Source organism: Leopardus geoffroyi, chromosome B4, assembly GCF_018350155.1.
Source record: "Leopardus geoffroyi isolate Oge1 chromosome B4, O.geoffroyi_Oge1_pat1.0, whole genome shotgun sequence".
In the NCBI taxonomy this organism is placed as follows: domain Eukaryota; kingdom Metazoa; phylum Chordata; class Mammalia; order Carnivora; family Felidae; genus Leopardus; species Leopardus geoffroyi.
Genome location: NC_059341.1, coordinates 59412487 through 59431652, shown reverse-complemented (window position 1 = coordinate 59431652; position 19166 = coordinate 59412487). Strand labels below are relative to the sequence as shown.

General features: G+C 36.9%; 1 protein-coding gene and 1 pseudogene across 12 annotated transcripts in view; both read left to right on the top strand.

The window, feature by feature from the left end:
* LOC123590999 overlaps positions 1-12720 on the top strand; it is a 48206-nt pseudogene extending 35486 nt beyond the window's left edge.
* LMNTD1 (lamin tail domain containing 1) overlaps positions 1-19166 on the top strand; it is a 523246-nt gene that overhangs the window by 249959 nt on the left and 254121 nt on the right. The gene's annotated exons all lie outside the window — the stretch shown is intronic.

Below are 19166 nucleotides of genomic sequence, written 5' to 3'. Positions count from 1 at the left end.
GGATTTTTCTAGCATTTCAGATTTTCTATATCCTGTTATCACTTCAAAAATACTTCTGGTTATTCTTTGCTTGTGTTCCTCTTTGCCGAGGAGGAGATAGAGAGAACCAAAGTTGTTCCTTGGTTTTTGAAGCTTACCTATTCCTATTAAAAAGTACTGTTTTAAAAATGTATGTTTACTCTGCCTTCTTACCTGAAAGTCAGGAGTTCTGAGTTCCAGATCTAATTATGTCTCTGATCAGCCCTGTGACCTTGGGTGGCTCATCATTTTCCACTAGCTTACTGCAACTGTTTTATTTGCAAAAGAGAAGGCACCAGAGCTGACCTCTAAGGCAGGAAGAGAAAAGAACTGGTATGTGTGGTCCCATCTCCTCTCCACTACTCCCCACTTCAGCCTAGCCCATGAACCACTGAGCCCATATGCAGCCTTAGATAATTCCCATGAGAGAGAAATCCTGTTTGCTTTATCTGCTTTGAGGTTTCTTGAAGCCCTGAAGTCTGTGATACTTCCAAAGAAGAATTGGATGAAATTTAATATTTTATTATCTTTACTTTTATCTCCTACAGATTAACTTCTTTTCATAGATAACTGTCAGCAATCAGGAAAAAAATTTAATCTTACATTTTTAAAGTTTTGTTTAAAAGCTTAATATCAGAGTATAGGCTGTATAAATGAACTCTGACAGAGTCTACCATTAAGTATACTGAAATAAAGAAATTGTGCCATTACAGTGAATGGTTTGCCAAAAATTCTTTTCTTAAAAGGGTTAAGATTTGAAATGTGAGCTAGAGTGACTGCATTACCCTTCCATAGTTATGTAGGTTTAAGATGTGCAGTCATCTATGGCTGCTCTTAACATCGAATTGGTGACCAAAACCTTTGGCTACATTTGTTCCTTCATGAACATTACCATTGCCACCAGGCAGGTCCAGGCCTTTATTATTTTGTGCCTTGAGCATTGAAATATGGTTATAATTTGTCTCTCAGACTAATTATTTTTTCACTTGCCTCATCGTGGACACATGGTCATGTTGGCCTTGTTAAGACAATGGATTGTCACAGCATCTCCCAATTGGAAACCAGACTCCATGTCTCAGCTCCACAAACCATGATTTGGTCCATACTATGTTTTTCCTACTCCATTACATGAGCTTTATGCTTAGTTCACAAGATTATGCAGTCAAATAGTATTTATGGGGTAGATTTGTGTTATGGCTGAGTATACAACTATGAATAAGACACTGCCTCTATCATCCCAGAGCTAGTACTTTATTGGGGCAGCCAGTCAAGTAAATAGGAAGCAAGATACACTAGAGTGAACTCTAACATAGGGGAGAACATGGAGAATTATGAGACCCCCAAAGCAGTGGCAGCTCATCCAGTCCTGGAGCCCCAACAAGGCTTGCCTGAGAAGATGGCATCTCACTTGAGTCCTATAAGACAAGTAGACTACTCATTGGCCCTACATATGGGAAACAACCTTTTAGGCCCAGCTCAAACCTCAGGCTATGAAATTGCTTCCTTACCACATGGTCAATCCCACTGGTCTCCTCTTCCTATTCTGAGCTGCTATAGCATTCACTCATTTATTCATTCAATAAGCAAATACTTCTTGTGTCCTATTATGTACCAGGAGCTGTCTAGGCCCTGGGGAACCTACATTGAAATGAAATGAAGCAGACACTATCAAACAAAGAAATAAATATATAATATATCAGATATGGTAGATCCCGTGAAGAAAACTAAAATGGGATAAAGTAATAGGGGATCTTATTTTAGCTAGGGCGAAGTCCCCCTGCTAAGGTGACATTTGAGTTGAGAGGTGCATAAAGTGTGGAGAACTGAGGGAAGAAGTTTGCAGGCTGAAGGAACATCAAGTGCAAAGGTAATGCAACCAGGAGTTGGTTTGGAGTTGCAGGAACAGCACTGGCTTAGTATTGCTCATTTGACTTCTCATTGAATATCACCTCCAATCGTTATTGCCATTTCAGGTGAAGGCTGAGCTTTTCCTCTCAAACATATTTTCAGTTTATGGAGGCTAAGAATTATAACTTCATCTTCTTTATAATGTTGCTGCTCTTCTCCCTTTATCAGTCCACTGTCTTCATGAGGCTACCAAGAAGTGTTTTACTGACTAATATTAACTGGGATTTATTTATGTTCTTGATGAATTATATATGTTACTTTCCTTACCTGGCTGATATTTTTTTTTTAATTTTTTTTTAACGTTTTTATTTATTTTTGAGACAGAGAGAGACAGAGCATGAACGGGGGAGGGTCAGAGAGAGAGGGAGACACAGAATCGGAAGCAGGCTCCAGGCTCTGAGCCATTAGCCCAGAGCCTGACGCGGGGCTCGAACTCACGGACCGCGAGATCGTGACCTGGCTGAAGTCGGACGCTTAACCGACTGCGCCACCCAGGCGCCCCATCCTGGCTGATATTAAAAGAGAACATCCCATAAACACTGAAAGAAACGGGTGGGTGGTGAGGAGAAGGGTACAGAAACACAGAAAATATCCTGAGTACCAATTTCAAGATGTGCTTCAAGGGCAAGAACTAGAACACTTGTGGCAATGTTTCTGCAGAGTTTAATGCAGTAGGGATGTACTGGGAACCAGAATTGGACGGACAACTCCAAAAAACTGATTTAGTGAATTGTAGTGTGTGGGTTGATTAAGTATTGATCAGTGACCCAGCTCAGGTCTGAAACAGCCTCAGAACTACCTTCTAATAAGCCATAAAGCAAAAGAATTGTTCACTGATTTAACTGGAAATCTCATTGGGGAAGCTGTGAAATCCTTGGGAATAGGAAGTTAAGAAAGTTTGAAAATTCACTTAAATGTTTATCTTTTTAAAAATCAATGCCGCAAATATCACTAAGGTAAATAAGATTAATTAAGGAACAGATGGTTCTGAAAACTCTGAAGGCATTCTTATTTGAGACTCAGGAAGTACCTGATTCGGATTTCATTAGGTATTTTAGGATATGTTTAGCATGTAAAGTCTTTCTTTAGGCGTTGAGTTCAAATGGATCTCATGTTGTAGAGTAGCAGTGCAGTCTCTGGATCCCTGGGGATCCTGTGACATCAAACCATTTTCAAAATGACGCTAAGATGTTATTTTCTATTATGTCCTGGTGGTAGGGAAATCTGCTGGTGTCTTTGCAGGAACCAAGTAGATAGTACCAGACATTGTGTTCTTCATTACCATGTACTCACAGTTAAAAAAGATGTCTTACTTAAGAATGTCCTTGACAGACAAGTGAAAATTTATGAAATTTCAGCCCTTGAGTACATCTTATAAATATTCCATACTCATTAAATACTTCTTCTGCATACCAAAGCGCAATAGTTGTCTAAAGGAAAAATCATTGTTTGATTGCAAGCTGAATAACATTTTTACATAAAAGAATGTCTACACACTATCATTTTATCAACAACGAATGAAGTGGGTATGTCACTTTAAGGAAAATAACTTATTAGGTGCCAATGATAACATTTAAGCTTTCAAACGAAAATTTGAATTTTTGGAAAATTTGTATCTACCACTGTAAGCTTGAAGTTTCCACAAATTTAAAAGGGACTTTTAGGATGAGATTCACATTTATTACATGAATGTTAACAACTGTGATATTTTGATATTGTTTAATGAAATGTGTCAACATTCCGAAGATCTCCATAACTCATTGAACCAGTAATTTTCAGGTGATGGATGCATGTTGTTTCAAAGCATGCATGTATAAAAGATCCAGTCAAAGTATAATATACACTGGTTAATTTTAATGTAACACAGTATGAAATGTTCATTGATGTGGTTTCTGATTCCACATTGCAATAACCATTAATAACTTTTCAAGTTCCACTATCGTATCAAAACATATCCACAGTTATCAGAAATGCCATTAAAATGTTCTTCTTTTTCCATCTACACATCTGTGTGAGGCCAGATTTTCTTTATATACATCAACCAAGGCAACACCCAGCAAACACAGAAGACAGAAGCAGACATGTGGATCTAACTATCTGTAGTTAATCCAAATATCAGAGATATTTGCAAAAATGTGTAAAAATCTTGCTAGATTTTTTATTTTGAAAAATAACTGTTATTTTTCATTAAAAATAGGTTATTTATATTAATATGTAAAGAGGTTGTCCCTGTTATTTTTAAGTTAATAAATATTTAAATGTTCTCAGCCTTGATTTCTATTATGAAAAGTATCAATAGACATAAATTGATATAGACATATCTCTTTAGGCTATAAACTCTTTAGAGTCCTTAATAATTTATATAATGCAAATTATTCCAAGCTTAAAATGTGGGAGAACTACTGCTATCCAGGGTTAAAAATTATTATATAATAAAATAACCTAATGAGTATCAGCAACACTGAAAACAGTCTCACTTTCCCTTGTTGGTATGAATGCATACATAGATAAGATTCTATGCATGCATGGATAAATAGATAAATGCTTTCTCCCCACTTCAGACCTCAGGGGCAGGGAGTTGAGTTAATCACAAACCTTAGTCTATGATTAATGGTCCCTGTAAAGCTCTGCTCCTGTTTTATTTAAACTCTTCTAATGTGTTTGCTACATATTCTTCTTTGGTTTTGTATATGTACTTGTAAAACACATATTATGGTTTTATTTACATAAATGGTACCATATATATATATATATATATATATATATATATATATACACACACACATACATATATAATTTTCTTTCTATTTTTAATCTTAGCATTATAAGGATCTAGCCCTGCTATCACATGCTAATAAGAAAAGACAGACGAATCATCTGACTTATGTATATTTTTTTCAACATATGCAGCTAGAGATTTTATGGCAGCATTTGAAAATTCTACTCTTTACATGACAAACATGAAAAGCCACCTCTGAGGTACAACCAAATATAAAATGGTTTTACCATTTGCTCTCAAAGCCCATGCCATTGAACAGCTTTTATTGATGGTCTGCGTGGTCCGTGTGCTTGTTCGCTCCATCAGGGTTTCTTACAAACGTGAGACAGACCGCAGAACTTCAGCGTTTTGACTCCCCAACTGTGTGATCTTAGGCAGGTTATTTAACCTCTCTGTCCTGTCTATAAAATGGGATTAATAATACTACCTGCTTTATAGTGTTGATATATGGGTTAAATGAATTAATATTTGTAAAGTGTTGAGAACGGCATCTGGAACATAGGAAACATTATGTAGGTGTTTGTGAAATGCAGTAAAATCAGTGAAAAGAATACGCCATCTGAGAGCATCTGACTAGTTCCTGTGAATCATAATCTGCTTTTCCTATTAGAGCATTTGTCCCCTTTATTTTCCTGAGGAAGATGTTTTGGTAATAAAATATCACTGAATGATTACAGACAGAGGTAGGAGGATCTTACTCTGTTATTTTATAGGAATTAAGTTTTCATACCTTGTGAAGAAATTTTGAAAACCCCAAGAATTATATAATATCCTTTAAAAACTTTACATAAAAATTCTAAGTAACAATTAGATCCTAAGGATAAGAATCAGGAGCAGAGATTCATTGATCAAAAAGACTCATGTGTGCTTAGAATAAGAAAATGAAAGAGCTGTATATTTCATGTCAAACATAGTAAGTTGCCAAGTTCTTTAGGGGCCACAGAGCTATCTTTTTCCCTCTCAAGACTTCTGTGACTTCACACTGTTCTTTCCTGGCCACAGAAAACAGAATTCCCAGTGTCAGGAGCTGTGAAGACAGAGCAACTACAACAGCCTTCAGGTGCTTTCTATGACCAAGTAATTCCTGGCATGAGGCGTTACATTTTTTACTACTTTTATCCTTATCACTGATGATGATGTCATTTTAGAAGCACTAACAACATCAGAAAATGATGAGCGCTTTTAATGGAATTTGAAGAAATCTTTCAGATAAAAGGCCAACCATGGGATGAATTTCTTAATTTGAAAATCAAGCCAAATTTAATTGTTCCAAACTGTTTTCTGTTACAGACCATTGTAATAGAAATATTTTTTTTTTCCAAGAGTGCTCACAATCACTTTTCAGATTCAGATGTCCTGGAATAAAGCCAGATTAACTCTGAGCTGTGAATTTTACAAACACTCTTGTTTAACCTATAATCGATTTAAATAGAGCCATTCTACAAAATGCAAACATGGTAATTGGTGCAATTTTATTTTTTTGCATGAAACAGCATACAAGAATATGCTGGCTTTGACTTTCTGGATCTTTGCACAGCCAGAAGTCTGGCAGAATAATCACTGAAGTTCAAATTAGAGCCCCAGATGGAAACACAAACAGGGGCCACCACTGTGCCTTTTTCATGCTTCGAAGCTCAGTTCTGGACAGAAATGTGTTTCTAGTTAAAATGTAATCATTTCCAATTCCTTCTGATCACTGGATCATATTGGAAAGAAACAGCCTGAGGACTACAATTGCTTTTAATTACCACTGAATGTTGATTGAAATTTTCATTTCCTTTCCATACATTTGTATTTTTATTGAACAAACAAGAATAAAATAAAGATATGGCCTCTTTATACTTTGGAGAAAGATCTTTGTTTAACATTACCCTCTTTGAATTAGAATTTCTTTGTCAGGATTTCCTTTCCTTTCCATGGGTTGCAGAAAGAGCCAAATCAGTTTAACATTCTTGAATTGAGGTCAGGTTTAAAATTAGGTAGTGTTGTTTGTTTGTTTGTTTGTTTGTTTGTTTTAATTCAGTAAGACTCAAGGGAGTTCATATAGTTCTGTGATTAGAGAATTTAAAACTGTAAGATACTTTTTTTCCAACCTCACCATGCTTCTACCTCTCCACATAATTTTATTTTATTTTACTATTTTTACATTTTATTTATGTAAATAATCTCTACACCCCACATGGGGCTCAAACTCATGACTCTGAGATCAAGAATCACATGCTCTTCCAACTGAGCCTGCCAGATGCCCCACCCCACACCATTTTAAAAATTAATATATAGGGGCGCCTGGGTGGCGCAGTCGGTTAAGCGTCCGACTTCAGCCAGGTCACTATCTCACGGTCCGTGAGTTCGAGCCCCGCGTCAGGCTCTGGGCTGATGGCTCAGAGCCTGGAGCCTGTTTCCGATTCTGTGTCTCCCTCTTTCTCTGCCCCTCCCCCGTTCATGCTCTGTCTCTCTCTGTCCCAAAAATAAATAAACGTTGAAAAAAAAAATTAAAAAATAAAAATAAAAAAAAATTAATATATACCAAAATTATTGGGAGAACAAGTAAAAAACAAATGAATCAAAAGCCAAAAATATCCTTTCTCACAATAAAACTTTATGGAATATTCAATATTTGAAATTTTACATTAGTTCTGATCATCATATATTACTGAAATGCTATAAATAACAACTATTCTTCTTTTTAGCTGGGACCTAAGACCTGTATTCTAAAACCCAGCAGTGAATAGTGGCACCCAAATTCTGCTCAAAATAGGAATGAATGGCAAATAGATGTTTCATGGTCTCATATGATTTCTTCTGCAATGTCTCAATTCTGATCAACTTACATGTCTAAGGAAATGTATTTTTAAAAATTTTTTAATGTTTAATTACTTTTGAGAGAGAGAGAGAGAGAGAGAGAGAGAGAGAAAACGTGAGTAGTGGTGGGGACAGAGAGAGAGGGAGACATGGAATCCGAAGCAGGCTCAGAGGCCGACATGGGACTCGAACCTGTGAAATGCAAGATCATGACTTGAGCCAAAGTCAGCCACTTAACTGACTGAGCCACCCAGGTGCCACAGTAAATGTACTTTTTGATGCCTTCCTGATCACAGATTAAAGAAAAAATGCCTTAGGAAATTGATTGCATTGTGGAAATATATGATCTCTAAAATGAATCCCATATTTGGGTTTCTGAAGGGGACATTGGAAATAAAGAGAGGAAATGTATATGCATGTCTGGAAAGATTTCATAAATCAGTATGTTTAATTAATCCACAAAATGTTATTAATAGCATAAGCTGTGGAGTCAGAGATACCTACATGGTTCAAATCCATCTTACTAATTCTGTGAACTTGGGCAAATAACTCAACCTCTCTATGCTTAAATTTTCTTGCCTGATAAGTGACTAATTATAGTCTCTCCCTCAAGAGTTCTGGAGAGGATTAAATCAGATAAAATGAAATGTTCAGCACAGTAACAGAACCATAGTTCTGAATAATGATTATTGTTCCTATACTTACATATACAAAAAAAGAATAACCTACTGTCCCTGCCTTCAGAAATACTATTTTCTCACTGAGGTTTTGATACACATACATGAAAAGTTGTATCCATTCAAACCAGAATATGATTCAGTGAATCTAATAAAAGCTTTAGGGCTTTAGAGAAGAGGAAATCACTATGGAATGCAGTTGTCTGAAAAGGCCTCATGGGAGAGAGAGGATTTGAGCTGGACTGTAAATGAAATGTAAGATTCAGATATTGAGAAAGGAGGTGTGGTTTATTTCAAATATGAGCAATGGAGGGAAAATTGTCATTTGTATGGGATTTTGTGGGATACTTCTAGACCAGTGAATATGTGTATTTGGCTAGCATGGAAGGTCATTCTTGTAAGAGAGAGTGAGAAGATGTGGAAAGGTGGATTATGGATATCTTTAAAGTCCTTGGGGTTTTTTGAGTAGGGAATGATAGTAGTTGAGGAAGATTTATTTGGTTGCTTCTTGTTAGATGAGCTGAAGGAAGGATCAGATGGAGAAAGGATGATGAATGAAGAGGTAATTTATGTGTGGAACAGGATGGAGGTCATGAGATTGGAAAGAGAAGATAATGATAGTACGAAATTAGATATTGCAGTTCACGACAATCACCTAGTTTAATCCTTTTAACAACCCTAAATAATACAGCTAGACAGTGAAAATGATACAAGATGAAGTCTGGTTTTCTGATTCCAGAACTCAGGCACTTAACCATTGTGCCATAGTGCCTGCTACATATGGAAAAATTGGTGCCTAGAAATCCATGCATTATTTCCCTTGCAAAATACAGTTTCTTTTTAGATCAAATCCGAAATTGATCAGTGCTATAGAAATAAAATCAACCAAATGAAAAATGCAAAATTGGGAAAGCTTCAGAGTGGAAAAAAGGAAAGGCTTCAGGTGTGTCCTGATTGGAGATTGTTGTCATGGAGAAGCTGTAAGCAGGCTAACTAGAAGTGGAGCATCTTATGTGATTGGTTAGGGTGTGTACTTGACTTTCTCTGCTTGGTCCTAAATTGAAAGTGGGGACAAAAAGTAGGGAAGCTGTCAGTTATTAATCAAGTCCTGGCCACTTGGAGCTGATTGTTACAGAAGTTATTGTTTACCTTCCTGGATTGTCACTAGAGATAGCAATCTGGCTTCCTGTAGTCTGATTTAAAGTTGGCTGGCTTCCTGGGTTGTTTATCGTACATAAAGGGATTGGTTTCCTGGGCAGGTTGCTGCAGGTTGTGGATCAAAGTTCTATTTTTATATACGGTCTGTTTTCCATTTGTATATTCAGTCTCTCAATATTTTTCCAGGGCTTAGTTGCCTTTGAACTCCCTAAGGTACTTTCTGACCCTGGTGAAAGAAACATTATTCAGGATATAAATGTTAGAAATCTAATTAAAAATTTATTTGGGAGTACAAAGATAAAATTGCATATTTGAGACTTATAGCCATACAATATTTTATCTCAGAACTAACAATATGTCCAATCTACACATGCATGGTTGTATATTTCAACTTAGCTTCATGCCCACCCTCTTTGTATATTCTCCCTTCCATTGCAGGGAAGGATCATGGGAACTATATTTTCCCAGGTTTCAGGTTATATTCCCTTATGGGAGGTTTTTCTCAAAATATAAAAAGGAAAAAAAAAATCCACTATTCTTCAGTGGCAACCATAGGCAGGCAGGTGAGGGCTTGGAGATGGTTAATGTGAAGTTTTTTCCAGTGGCTTCCAAACATCCTCCTGAGAAACATTCACTTTTGTGAAGCAGCTAAGGTCAATGGAAGCAGCTTTCCTTATGTTCTTGCACTTCTAGATTTCCTGAAAGCTTGCAGGGGCTTCCCTGACATTCACTCTCCTAGCCCTTTGAATGGTTTGGTAAATCTTTCATTCCCAATGTTAAACCCTATTTTGTTCAAAATACCTACAGTGATTTTGTCCTTCTGACTGACCCTGATGGAATGATCAGATATTCTGCCAAAAATAGGGGTGTACACATTGTCTGAGAATGTTCTGGATGAAACTGAAAACTGGAAACTATTGTGAAACAGGAAAGACAAGATAAAGAGAGGTATAGCATGAGGATAGAAGCAGAGATTCTAAGATGCCACACTGCTGACTTTGAAGATGTAGGAAGGGGACATGAACTGAGGAAACCTGGAGTATACAAAGGTATACAAAGGTATACCAAGGTATACAAAGAGAGATCCATGCAGCCCCTCATGTGAGTAAGAAATTGACTCAGCTGTTCTGGAATAAGAGTTATTCTTCTTGACCACTGTACAGCAGAAATCATTAACTTTAGGAGTGACACTGTCCATTTGAGAACTGGAACACAGCTATTTTGAACTGAAGAGCAATGGTTTGAGGGATGAGATTTGATACCACTATAAACATAACAGGAAGCACAGGATTGAAAACCTTCTGTACTGGATGGCAGGTGGACAGTGGCACAAGTTCGCATTTGTCAGTGAAACCAAAAGCATGATTTATTCAAGGGAATCATCATCTGGGATGGGATTATTATCTTTATGCCAAATGGATACATAACACAGTGTCTGAACCTGAATCACCCTTGCCAACTTGCAGTGATTTTTTTAAGCCTGATGCAAGGAATAGTGGATTTACAGAGGCTTTTGGCCAAGCCTAAAAAACTAAATTATGCAGCGACAAGACTTAGTCATTTGGAAAACTATCACTGCAAGAAGACTTGCCAAGTGAGTGGACCACTCTACAGAGACCAAGTCTTCTGGGTTGATGGTGATCACTACAGGAAATGCACATGCAAACGTGGTGCTGTGGAATGTTGAAGAATTTCCTGTCCCCTTCCCGGTTGCTCCCCAGGATCCCTCCTCATGCACATCGCTGGCCAGTGCTGTAAAGTCTGCTGAGCAAAATGTGTCTGTGCAGGAAAAGTCCTTTCAGAAAGCCAGTGGATTTTAGCTAAAAGCTGCTGGGAATGCTGAGGTGGAGTTTTAGTAAAAAATTACAGAAGCGTGCCCTCCTTTGAACTGCTCAGAAAAGAATCACATGCAGTAGAGGTTATAACTTTTGTACAGAAAGATCTAAATGTGGTGAAAACTCACAGTGCAAAAACTAGAACACAAAAGCTACTTGTGAGTGCAAGAATGATTGTATCTCTGCCCAGAGAGATTCTTACTGCTGTAGAAACATTGAAGAGTGTGCAGCTAAGATGCATTACTGTCATGCCACTACTATGTGTGTAAACTTGACTGGCTTATATCACTGTGACTGTGTCCTGGGATACATTCGTTGTGGATGACTTCTCTTGTACAGAGTATGATGAATATGGCCATGGGCAGCACAACTGGGATGAGAATGCCATCTGCACCAACACTGGCCAGGACACTGCTGCACCTGCAAACTGGGCTATGTGGGGATTGGGACCATCTGCAGAGAATTCTGCCAAGAGGGCAGCGGATATGGAATATCTGTGGCTCTTAACAAATGCATCTGGATTCAAAGGAAGCCACTGCGAAAAAGATATTGATGAATGCACAGGGGAAATCGTAGAGTGCCACAACTATTCCCGCTGGTTGGTACGACTGTGAGTGCAGAAGTGGTTTTTATAATGATGGGGCCTATTCACTGTCCAAGGAGGCCTATATTGACATTGATGAATGTGCTTTAAGAACTTATACCTGTTGGAATGATTCTGCCTCCATCAACCTGGCAGGGGGATTTGACTGCCTCTGTCTTTATGGGCCTTCCTGCTCTGGTGACTGCCCACATGAAGGAAGACTGAAGTGCAAATGGCAGGTGTGGATTGTGAAAGAAAACAGGTGTTCTCTCCATTCCTGTGAGGACCAAAAGATACTCTGCCAGTAGATAACTTGTGTTTGCTGGAATCCAAACGTTGACCTTTTCTGTTGCCCAAAGTGTGACACCAATGTCACGAGTCAATATTTAGATCATAATGGACACAAGCTGTATCAAAATGGAGACAATTGGACTCACAGCTGTCAACAGTGCTGGTGTCTGGAAAGAGAGTTAGATTACAGGCCACTCGCTCCAAATTGAGCTTCGAGTACACAGTCATCTTGGAAAGGCATTGCTGTCCCTGCTGAGTCAGTGACCCCTGCTTAGCTGATAACACTGCCTATGATATCAGAAAAACTTGTCTGGACAGAGGTGGCATTTTAAGGCTTAGCAGCTCAGTGTCAACATGGCTGGATCTCCCTGCACGACCTACACATGCAAGAATGGAAGTGTCTGCTATTCTGTGGATTTGAAGTGTTTTCATAATAACTGAAGGATGTAAAATGGAATCATCATCATGGGGAAAAATGGACAAAAATGACCATCCAATATGATGAAGAACAGGAGTTGGTGGTTTTGTTTGTTTGTTTGTTTGTTTGTTTGTTTGTTTTTTACCACAGACAATTATTGAAGTCTCCATCTGAAGAAGGTGTTTGGGGAATGTATTTTGGACCTACTTTTTTGTTCACTCATGCTAACCTAGTCTAGGGGATATACAGTGCAGTGCCTTTAAGTCTTTGCTTGTTAGAAGTTTCCCATGTTTTAAATCATGTTTCCCTTATCAGATCATTTGCAAATACATTTATATGATCTCATGGTAACAGTTGATGGAAATTTTGGTTTATTTTGTGTACTAACATAATAGAGACTCAGCTCCTTTTATTTATGCTTTTTCTGGATTTTTGGATCAAATTCTACAAGTAAAGCTGCCTAGTGTAATTTTGTCACCCCTAAACAAACAAAACCCAGCAAAAACAATGGAGAGAAAGAGTAAACATTTTAGCTCTCATATATTAGACTTAACCTCTTAATATGGGTTTCATTTCTTATTTTGTTAAATCTTTCCAGTGTTTAGCACAAAGCTTTGCACAAATCTGTCATTCAATTATATCTGTTAAATCAAGTTGAATTAACTATGCAGATGAAAAAAGAAATATGAATTTTGAAAAAAGAAATAGGAATTTTGAAGCAAACCAAGTCAGAAGCAGTTGATCAAAAATGAAAATAAGTATAAAAAAGAAAATAATAATATCATAAGTGATAGTGAAATTATATATCCTGCTAAGGCCCTTCTACAGAGAGGAAATTTAAGATCAAAAGCACTAATTAGGAACAGTCTTAGAATTATCCTATGGTTTATTTCTGGTTGTATTTACCTTTTAATGCTTTTCCTCACATTCCTTCCTTTCTATTGCTCTTAACTCCTTCCAAACTAATCTGAAATCCTTTTACTTTCTGTTACTAGCCTATTAGTGACTTGTTACTAGCCTAACCCAAGCAACACCTGCCTCACTGGGACTTCTGCAGTAATCTCTCAATTGAGCTCTCTGCTCCCATGCCTGTACCCCTTCGCCCCAGTTCATTCTCTAGATCTGCACTGTCTAAGGTGGTAGCCACCAGCCACATGTGGCTACTGAGCACTGGAAATGCTGCAGGTTTGAATTGAGATGTGCTGGAAGTTTAAAGTACACACTGAATGTAAAAAATGTAAGATGTCAGTGAACTTGTATGTTGATATGATAATGACCTGATGGTTTGGATATGTTGGGTTAAATAAGATCTATCAGTAAAAATAGTTTGATATATTTCTTTTCACTTTCAAAATGTGAATAATAGAAAATTTAAATGTCCTGTGTGGTTGGCAGTGTATTTCTACTGGACAGCCCTGCTCTAGACTGTAATCAGTAATCTTTTTAAAAAAAAATTTTGTTCCTATTATTACCTTGCTTTAAACCTTGCACATAGGATAAAGACAAAAATTTGTAATGTTGCCTTTAAGCACCTGTCTAATCTGGCTTTTCCATCCCCACATCCTCCTCCTCAACCCTCATAGCTTTGCCCTTCTTACAGTTCCTCAAAGTCACTCTTCTCTTCTTAGCTGCAGTTCTACTCACATGCTATCTCCGACCTGAAATGCTTTTCATACACTTTATGTGTCTGGTTCCTACTCATCCTTTAAGTCTCAGCTGAAATGTTACTACATGAGGGAGGCATTACTTGACAGCCTTATAATCTTAGCATAGGTGGTCATAACAAAATGTGACAGGTGGATAGGTGGCTTAAACAATAGAAATTTGTTTTCCCACGGTTCTAGAGGCTGGAAGTCTGAGATCCGAGTGCTAGCATGGTTAGGTTCAATGAAGGTTCTCTTCCAGGCTCTGAGATGGCCACCTTCTTGATATGTCCTCACATGGCAAAGAGAAAGAGACAGAAACTCTCTGCTGTCTCTTCTTATAAGGGCACTATTCCCAGAAACAATCAACAAAACTAAAAGAGCCTATGAAGTGGGAGAAGATATTTGCAAATGATGTATCTTATAAAGGATTAGTATCCAAAATCTATAAAGAACTTATCAAACTCAACACCCAAAAAATAAATAATCCAGTTAAGAAATGGGCAGAAGACATGAACAAACATTTTTCCAAAGAATGCATGCAGATGGCTAACAGACACATGAAAAGCTCAACGTCACTTGCCGTCAGGGAAATACAAATCAAAACCACAATGAGATACCACCTCACACCTGTCAGAATGGCTAATACTAACAGCACAGGAAACAAAAGCCTGAAGAGAAAGGGGAACCCTCTTACACTGTCGGTGGGAATGCAAACTGGTGCAGCCATTCTGGAAAGCAGCGTGAAGGTTCCTCAGAAACTTCAACTACCTCCCTATGACTCAGCAATTGAACTACGAATCATTTACCCAAAGGATACAAAAATACTGATTCAAAGGAGCAAATGCACCCTGATGTTTATAGTAGCATTATCAATAATAGCCACATTGTGGAAAGAGCCCAAATGTGCATCAACAGATGAACGGATAAAGAAGATGTGGGAGATTGTACATATAATTTTTGTGGTTCTAGACCCTTAACTTGTGGGATGTGGTACAGTTCAGCAGTAACTTATAGGATACCTAGTTGGTGTGTGTGTGTGTGTGTGTGTGTGTGTGTGTGTGTGTGTGTAATGGGTTATTATTCAGCCATCAAAGACAATGAAATGTTGCCATTTGCAAGTACATGGATGGAGCTAGAGTGCATTACACTAAGTGAAATAAGTCAGTCAGAGAAAGGCAAATATCTGATTTCACTCATATGTGGAATTTAAGAAACAAAACAGATGAACATAGGAGAAGGGGGGAGAAAAAGAGAGAGAGAGAGAGAGAAGGAAGCAAACCGTAAGAGACTCTTAACTATAGAGAACAAACTGAGGGTTGATGGAAAGAGGTGGGTGAAGGGATGGGCTAAATGGATGACGGGCATTAAAGGGGGCACTTGTGATGAGCACTGGGTATTATATGTAAGTGATGAATCACTAAAGTCTACACCTGAAACCAATTTTTCCATGTATATTAATTAACTAGAATTTAAATAAAAACTTGAAAAAAAAGGGAGCTATTCCTATCATGAAGGCCCCACCCTCATGACCTTATCTAAACCTAATTCTTTTGCAAATACCCCATCTCCAAATACTATCATTAGGGGTTAGGGATTCAGTATATGAATTTAGCAGGAGGACAAATGCAATTCAGTGTATAGCCTTCCCCAACCTATAATAGATCCCCTATTATTTTATGTTATAGCAATATGTTTTGTCCTGTGTAACACTTAACACAATTTATAATTATGTATTTATTAGTTTTACAGGGATAGCATTGCAGAGTTCTTATTCAGTAAATGGTTATGGAAGCATTTTTATTGGGCTTATGTACTCTCAGAGATAGAAGGAACCTTATATAGATATGAGGAAACTAATACAGTTTACCTTTATTTTAAAAAGGGGAGTTCTCTTTTCTGTGATTTATGTCTTATAAAGTTAGTAATATTTAGATTTTCTGTGATTTATGTCTTATAAAGTTAGTAATATTTAGACTGAGAAGCTGTATGACAGTACAATTCCATCATACTGTGATAAAGTACGATAGATGGAGATGAGGAAATCTGCAAATTTGTATTAGGAATGAACAGGTTTACCTCATGTCTTGGGATTATTTAACATGGACCCACTCTGTAATGCTGTGTGTGAGGGAGAGTGGAAGAGGATAAGCCTTTAAATTTCAAAGAAGTCTGAGCTATCTTTGCTAGTTCCAAGTAATGCAAGTTTTTTTCAAATAATTCAAATTATATGAAAAAGGTGAAGTCAATTGTAATTGACTGTTGTCTCTGTTATCTCTCAGCTTTGTTTGTCCAGTGAAGTCTTCACTTAGTCTTGATTTTTGGAAGATAGTTTCACTGGGTATAGAATTCTAGGTTGATATTACTTGAGAGATATTTCCAATTGTTTTTCTGTTTGTTTGTTTTTTGTTTTTTGTTTTTTTCTTTTGTCTTTGCTTCTCAGTATGTAATGTGTCTACTTTTCTCCAGCTACTTTTAAGATTGTCTCCTTATTTGTCTGATACTTGACTATAATGTGACTTTCATGGTTTTCTTTACATTTATGCTGCTTTGGGTGTGTTGAGATTCTTGGATCTTGGGTTAATAATTGTCATCAAATTGAAAAATGTTTAGACATTCTTTCTTCAAACATTTTTTCTGTCCCTCTATTTTCTCTCCTCTGAGACTCTAATTACACATATATTAGACTATATTGTCCCACAAATAATTTTTCAGTCTTTTTGTGGTCTCTATGCTTAATTTTGCATAGTTTCTTTTGCTATATCTTGATATTCACAACAAACATATTTCAACAACATCTGAGTTTATGTTACTGAGGTGATTTTTGAAAAACCCCTAGATAATCGCAGGATGGGGGTTAGCTGCTAAGGGAACTAACTGATTAGAGGGTTGGAACTTTCAGTCCCACCTTCTGACCTCAGAGGATGTAAAAGGGCTGAAGGTTGAGTTAATCATCAGTGGCTAATTATTTAATCAATCATGCCTACATAATGAAGTTTCTGTAAAAATCCTAATCAAAGGGATTAGGAAAGCTTCCTGGTTGGTGAACATATAGAGGTGCTGGGAGAGTGGCATGTCCAGAGAGGTCATGGAAAGTCCATGCCACTTCCATCAAACCTTCCACCTGCATCTCTTCCACCTGACTGTTTTTGAGCTGTATCCCTTTTATCATAAAATGTTAATCTCATAAGTAAACTGTTTTCCTGACTTTTGTGAGCCACTCTAGCAGATTATCAAATTTGGGGAGAAGGTCATAGTATCTCTGATTTAGAGCCAATTAGTCAGAAGCACAGGTGACAGCCTGGACTTGTGATTGGCATCTGAAGTTGATGGGAGAGGGTATTCTTGTGATACTAGGCCCCTAACCTGTGAGATGTGGTACAATGCAGCAATTAAGTTATAGGATACCTAGTTGGTATCCAGAAAGCTGGAGAATTGTTTGGTATGAAAAGCCCACACATCTGGTGTCAAAAGTGAGTTATTATGAGTAGTAGAGTAAAAGTAGAGGAGAAACACAAAATGTTTTTCTCTTTCAAGTAGTATGTATTTTCCACTACTAAAAATATATATACTGAATAGTTTAAGATAACCATACAAAATTCTTATAAGCTTTATAATTAATTCCCCAATTTCTTACCTCTCCTTCTCAATATGCATATGTTTTAGAGGTAGTTATTATCATGGTATCAATTTAAAAGAAAGAAAGAAAGAAAGAAAGAAAGAAAGAAAGAAAGAAAGAAAGAAAGAAAGTTAAAACTGTCACAGAAATAATTCCACATCTTCATGGCTTTTCCTATTTTCAATACTCCACTCCTTTTAAAATGATATTTCTTTCAGTTACTCAATTGAAATATTTTGAAGAAAATTAAATTAAACTGGGTATTAACTTATGTTTATATTTTATAAGATAAGCTATTTTTAACATAAAATTTTCAAACATAATTTATATCCACCAACAATATCTAATTCATGTGTTTTATTGAAAATGAGACTCTCTAGAGTACAATATGATAGTTAATAAAAGAATCAGTTGTCCCTGATTGTTTATGCTACCTAAAGTCAAATTTAAAGGGATTATGCTATGATACAGGGTACCATCTAAGATGCTTGCAAGATGGCCATTGTATACTGCAATATTCATATATATATATATATATATATATATATATATATATATATATATATATACATATATATATGAAGTATATATGAATACTTTAGTCCTAAGAATCACCATATATTATGAACATATACTTGGCAGTCTGCTTATGTGTATGTATATGTTAAAAATCAAGACTGTAAATCCTGCATGAAAATGCTGGAATTTGAAAGAGCTGCATGGAGTTAAAGTTTATAGCATGGAGTTAAAGTTTATAGCATGGGAGATTGCCCCTTTGTCACAACTTGAAACACCACCACAGCTTGAGGCATAGAGATGAAAGTCCTATAACTCAAAATAGGCTAAAACAAGAAAGTGGCTGCTATTGAAGCATTTAAGAAGACCAAAACTTATTTATATTATATCGTCTTCAAGTTGGGTATAGTGTATAAGCACCCTATCTTTTCAAAAGGAAATTTCAGGCCAACTATTTAAGTATATCATTTCTTGGCCAGATTTTTTTTGCCTTCAGTATAGGTGTGGTTTTGGTTCTCCCATGTTCCATCTTAAAGGAATTGTCAGCAAGATCCAATACCAATTACTTCATACCTGAGCACTATGATAACTCTATTTCTCTTTATCTCATCACAAAACCCTGTAATAGCTACTGAAGTCTTTTTCGTCATTCATCATTCTATCAGCAGTTTTTTGATGGCCTAAGGCGCTAACTGTGCTACACTGATGTAGATCTTAAACTGTTTATTCTACATGGATCTTGAGCTGTTCATTCCTCATCAGTATACTCCAAGAGGCAGATACAACCCCAGGTTTAAATAAGCCAGAACAAAGCTTTGAACTTTGTATTATGTATTTGTATTATGCCCTATCTTTTTAGATATACAGATATACAACCAAACAACTTGGTAAAACCACTGTATAAAGTAGATACATATCT